General features: G+C 37.9%; 1 protein-coding gene across 1 annotated transcript in view; it reads left to right on the top strand.

Moving 5' to 3' along the window:
* The first annotated feature begins 786 nt into the window (after positions 1-786).
* Positions 787-6,255, top strand: part of brinp1 (bone morphogenetic protein/retinoic acid inducible neural-specific 1) — a 220,187-nt gene continuing 214,718 nt past the window's right edge. The window contains exons 1-2 of the mRNA XM_074617747.1: positions 787-1,053; positions 2,982-3,077. The gene's annotated coding sequence lies outside the window, so the exon portion shown is untranslated. The remainder of the gene's footprint in view (positions 1,054-2,981; positions 3,078-6,255) is intronic.

The following is a 6,255-nucleotide window of genomic DNA, read 5'->3' as shown; positions in this document are numbered from 1 at the left end:
AGAAAATTCAGTATTACTGACATTAAAGCAGTCACTTTAGAAGTAGCTACTGTCTGGGAGGTATTTCTTTTACAAAGGTGTCAGTATCAAGGAAGCATCAATGCTGAGAGCCCCAGAGCCACTCTATATGTGAGAGAAGTCATTAAATAAAGAGCAGTCCCATAGCAGGAGGGCCCGCTTGCCTTGTATCCAATTTTTATATTTTACTGAATGTTATTTGTGGAAGAAAGTATGCTAATAAAATACAACCCAATACATTTAGTAAATGAGCTGTTAGTAAGTTAAATTAATATGGTTGCTGTGTCCTTAATTATTGTTAATGACTCATCACACTTAGTCTATAGTCACCTGATCACTGAATAGGCCTAAACCAATCCAACCAATGGATTACTCACTTCCTTTATTTACAAATGTATGACATATTCATGCCTAAATATAAGCTAGGCACATGCCAAAGCTTATATAGTTTTTTTCAGGATAAGTTAGGCTACTCAGTAATGCCATTATCTGGCATGCAACGAGTGGTACTAGGTTATAGGTTTTCAACACACAGTAGATATGAATGGAGAGACAAATGTCAGTGGTCTACAGGTATAAGAACCATGTTGTTGGGATTTTCTATCACCTGGTACTTTCAAAAACATGTTTTGATAGTATAAAATGATAAAAAAGAAGATACTAAATAAAAAAAGCTACTTGCAAAATGTTTTTTTTTTCTACCATTCATAGAGCATCTTTGATTTGAGTTTGGGTACTACATTTCCCATCATGCTTTGGGGATGCAAACAGGACGTTAAGGCTACATCTAGCTAAGCCTCGGTTTTTTTAGGTTTTTTTTAGCCTATATTAGTTCACAATTTAGTAATTTTGCATTAACTTTCGCTGTTAGACGTTTCTGTTGGCACTTTAATGAGGAATTATTTTTTATCCCGAACAAAACGTCTGAAATGATGATTGTGAGGCAAGATTTGAAGTTATAAGGATTTCCTTGTCAGCAGATGTACAGATGTTTCTCCTCGATGAACGTCGAAAATACGGATATCACTGGAAAGAGTAAGTTGTGCCAACTCCAGCAGTATGTGTATGATGTTTGTACGTTCTGGTTTGACTGAGGTCTGACTCAGAAAAGTGCAATTATTGATGCAAAATACAGTAACTCACAATAAAGTGTGCAGCAGTTAGCTAGCTATGGGCTAGTGGTTTCCACAGGTGGGAAGACACAACCTGACCACTGCTGACACATTATTTATTATTTATTTATATTTACCCACATATACCATATACCCTTCATATAGAGTGGTTGCTAGTCTTCCTGGGGTCCACACAATATCAATAAAACAATTTAAAATCAGACAGTGTCAATAAAACAAGAAAAGAAAAATAAGAAAATAAGTAGAATTGCTCTACAAACAATAAACAATGAAAACAAAAACGTCAAAAAGACACAGCAACATAATAATAATAATGATAATAATAGTAAACACAATCAGAAAAGATTAAAAAAACAACAATAACCAAAATTACATCTGAGTCAGGTTCATACATTTTTTTTTAGTAACTTAAAATCTACTTTTGGTCTGTATGTAAGAAGACCTCTAGGCCCTTTTCACAGTAGCCATTCTGACATGTCATAGCAGGCTTAACACAGGTGTAATTAATACAATTAATTATAGTCCCATTCTATTTAGTGTCACAGCCATTCCAGTGAGCCAGCATGCAATACCAGGGCCCAGGCCCATCTAAATAGATCAGGGCCACAATTAATGTTATTCATTTCAGCTGTGTTTATCCTGCAATGACATGGCTGCTGTGAAATGGGCATATAAAGACGAGAGGCCTGTACAAAGCAGGATTTGGAGTTAGTGAGGTAACTTCAGTGTTAACCCTTTAGGGTTTTCAGTGCTACGATGACGGATCACTTCTTACCGAGGTAGATCACCATGGTAACTTATGCTGAACACCTAACCTGCTCCGGAGCAGGTTATGTTCCAGATAAGAGATCAACTTGTATAAAAGCACCGCCTACTGACCAATCAGAGCTCGGTGCGCTGATCGTAATGATAATATTACACAAATATGAAGAAGTTTAAGTCATAATCCAGGCTAAAAACAACACAGTTTAAATTTACAAATGCAGAAAGGACAGCCGGCTGTATGCTGTGGGTGCTTACTGCTTTGAATTATGTTTTTATATACATTTTTTTGCTTGCTCTCAAGTCCGTTTCACACCGGAGTCGGGGATGCAGCTGAAAGAAGGTTGAAACAGTCATACATGCCAGATTATTGTCAAAGGGCATAATGAAGTCTGTTCATACTATACTTTGAAAGCTTTTTATAATATCACTGCCCCATCTAGACGACTATATCTGACTTTTCAGGCCGTTAAATGAACAAGTCTATTAATTTACGCATTCACACATCGGCATTTTTTTCATTTGCCAGCTGTTCTTCCTGCATTTGGCAGCTTTAACTGTGTTGATTTTACTCTTGATTATGTGTTTAACTTCTTCGTATTTGTCTAATATTATAGTTTGCTCTTGGTTTGAAAAATATGCATAGTAGACTTGTCCATATTTGTGATTGGTCACATGCTGCAAACACTGCCCATTTCATGTGAACGCGCTCATAGCCAGATTGAGAAACCTTGGGTTGATTTACGGAGTTGATAACTACCGTCTTAGGACCGCTTAGCGTGATCTCGTTTGTTAAGGTTAGTGGAGTTAGATAACGAGAAGATACCCTGGGTATGTTGAACTCGCTTTGTAGTACAGGCCTCAGATGACCAGTGCTCACTTGACGTCAGACAAAATCCAGTGTATACTAGTTTTTATCACAAACGATGTTTGTTTTGCTATTCCAAATAACATGTTCCATAAATAAGTTAGCCATGATAATCGTTTATGCATCTCACACACACGCATTAGCACGGAAAGGACAATTAAGAACTAATCTGACTGCTCTGTTCTGTGCAATTTGAATAGATGTTTCTCAACTGCATTTGACCAAATGACTGGGCGATACTCCAGATGTGATGGAACAAACGATCGATCAACATCAAACAAACAATAGATGTGCAGGTAAGACCAAAGCTAAGAGATTCTTCGAGGTTAATTTAATGAAAGATAATTTTTGTTACCTTATGGAAATTCTGGAGTGGAGTTAACTACTTTGTGGAAATAATATGTCCTATTTTTGTCGTTGTTTGTTCTTAGTTTAACAAACTGCTGTATGCAAGAGTCAAAATCTCATTTGTGTTATATTTTGTGCATTTTGTGCTGGGATATACACTATATTGAATATTTGCATGTAGTTTTGCTGGTTGGATGAAATGCTGGGTTCATGATTGAAGTTCATAAATCCCTTGTACTCTATAGATTGGACTTTGCTGTTAACAGATGTGTCTCAGACCGGCACTTTTGAGTGTTAAACCTTGGGCAGCTTGGCTTGAATGGCTTCCTGACCCAGATTTAGGTATATTTAGTGATACAGGTGTATATTTGTTTTGGCCAGCATAACAAAAGTGTCTCATTAATGTTTTAAAAATGTATTATTTATATCATGTCTCCACGCACCCAGACCGGTTAACCAAGTAGTGTTTTTTTATGACTAGACTCTGCATGTTTGCATCATTGACAGTGAATGCTTTGCAGTCAATGTAAAAAAAAAAACCAAGGCAAATTAGTTGTATATGTACATAGTTCTTAGAAGACGGGGTTGGCTCTATTTCAGGATAATAATTGTGCCGTACAAACCAAAAGGGACAAAAAGACAGGGAAGACAGTTTGAATGATTCAAACCAAGAGACTTTGACTAATTGGATAATCAAAGAAAGCAGGAACAAGTAAAGGAGCCAGGGGGGAGCTAAGAGGGAGTTGATAATAAGAGTCGAGGATGAGTGAGAGAGTGCACACCGTCAGCTCTGGAGAAAATGAGAACATGTAATCCAGCCATCGCACGCAAATACAGGGGGAAATAAAATCGATGAAAGGAATCGCATTTCTAACCAAGACATATTAAGTCTCTGCGACTAGTTCAGAGTGTCATGGTGTGGGGGCCTCAAACCTCTGAATATGCCTGACATCACTCCACACGTCAACAAGCAGTACATGGTAATCACCAACACAGCCACGCAAGGCCTTGCTTCAGAAGAAGTCAATATCTGTCAGCAGTAAGCATCAGCAGCCTGGAGTTCTAGTCTGGACCCCTACAGCAGACCTGTCAGTATGCCTCAGGCGTTGCATCATTAGTACAACCCCATGTCAGCACTCACTCATGTTGTAGCCCAATACCCACTGTTTTTGTTCACAAAGAGTGCTAAATGGAAGTCTGTGTGCAAATACATATCTTCATTTACCTACGAGTGAAAGATTGGACTTGAAAGTTGCCTCACATTGTTTAATATCCAAAATAGACAGACACATCAAGATATTCAGATCAATTGTTCTACCAACAGGCTGTGCTCATGGTCCAGCAAAACTAGCGTGGCTTGTTTATGTAAAAACCAGTGGGCAACCCCCTGGTCTGAAAAGTGAAGCCAATGCAGAAGTGCCTTAGACTTGCATTCTTTCTAATAGCCAGCAGGGGGTGACTTCTCTGGTTTTAAAAAATATTTTGATTGTATAGAAGTCTATGAGAAAATGAGCCTACTTCTCAATTGATTTTTTATTACCTCAGTAAACATTGTAAACATGAGTTTATGGTCTCAATCTCTAGTTTCAAGTCTTCTTCAATACAGCATGATGTTCATTTAGTAAATTATGGTCCCATTTAGAGTCAAATAGACCATAAAGCTGGGTACCCTTTAGAGCGTGGCTACCTTGTGATTGACAGGTCGCTACCACGGCGTGGGGGTTGTCCTTGTTTTCATCTTTGAACTTTAACCCTTTCACAATGTGTTTTCAGTTCATGGAAGTTTATTGTAACATTTTTGGTCGGCTAAAAATGTCTTACTCAGTGTTCGGTTGTACTTAGCTCCACCCTCTCGTGTCAATTCTGGTCGCGAAAAAACAAGATGGCAACAGCCAAAATGCCGAACTTGATGCTTCAAAATTGTAGTCTACAAACCAATGGGTGATGTCACGGTGACTGTCGACTTCTTATATACAGTCAATGGTAAAAACAAGAAATCCCCCAAAATACCAAAACGGCATACTTGTATTCGTAAACTTTAGCAATAATGTCTGAAGTTGTTGTTAAAGCTGAAGTAGGCGAGATTGGAGCAAATATGATTTAAAAAATGTCTTTTTATAAAACGGTTGCTATATCGTGACAGTAGTACATGAAACAGGTGACCTGAAAAAAATCATGTTCCTCTGTGTCCTCCGGTGCTCCTAACGCCATCTGCAAGATTTCACAGACCCGTAGGAAAACAAGCAGTAAGAGCTGATCTGAGGTCCGCTGTCCGGCTGTCAATCGCTCGCAAACTCCGACCAAACGGTCAAACTAGGCAGCGCTGATCAAATATGAATCAATATTATGTTACGTTAATGCCTATTTCTCGCCTCAAATGTTTTCTGAATCCTCTTGTAGTGCACGGTTTAGCTGTAAAATGAGAAAGTTTGTGACGACGCCGGCATTGTGAAATCTGGTGAAGGAACGCCACGTTCCAGTCCCATGACTGGAGCACAGCCAATAGGAACGCTCTATCTCAATGTGATTGGTCAATTACAATATGCTGAAAGGTTATTATGGAATTTTTGCCAAAAATATGCTGCCTATTGCCACTTTAATTTCTAATAGTAAACAGCATGCATACAATCTACCAGAAATAAGGATCATAATCAGATTCTAAGTAGTATTAATGGTTCAAATAACTATGAAAACATTGTATTCTTTATACAATTAAATTAACTTTCGAAACTCACTAAAGACAAAGATTTCCTGTTTACCAAATGTGCAAATGAAAAACAAATACCATTATTAATAAGGAATGGAGAAAAGTTTGTATAGCTGGATTTAATCAGAATGTTCTTACAAAAAAATCAGTTCAAATTGATTTCTCCTGAATTAGCTTTGTAATTAGACTTTCACATGGAGGATAATACAGCAAACAGCAATAAACTGCTTTTCTAATGAAGCCTTGTTTTTGTTTTTCGCTTTGTAGACTTATCTGTCTAACCCCAATGATACGTCCTCCGTAGTTGTACTTTTGACTCATCTGGAACATATCCAACGAAATCCTTAGGGGCTGCATCCATTTTAATGACGGGGACACAGATTTGACAGTTTATGTCTAAGCTGTTGTTGACGGGGAAT

This window comes from Sebastes fasciatus, chromosome 19 (assembly GCF_043250625.1).
Source record: "Sebastes fasciatus isolate fSebFas1 chromosome 19, fSebFas1.pri, whole genome shotgun sequence".
NCBI lineage: Eukaryota > Metazoa > Chordata > Actinopteri > Perciformes > Sebastidae > Sebastes > Sebastes fasciatus.
This window is presented reverse-complemented; position numbering and strand designations above follow the sequence as displayed.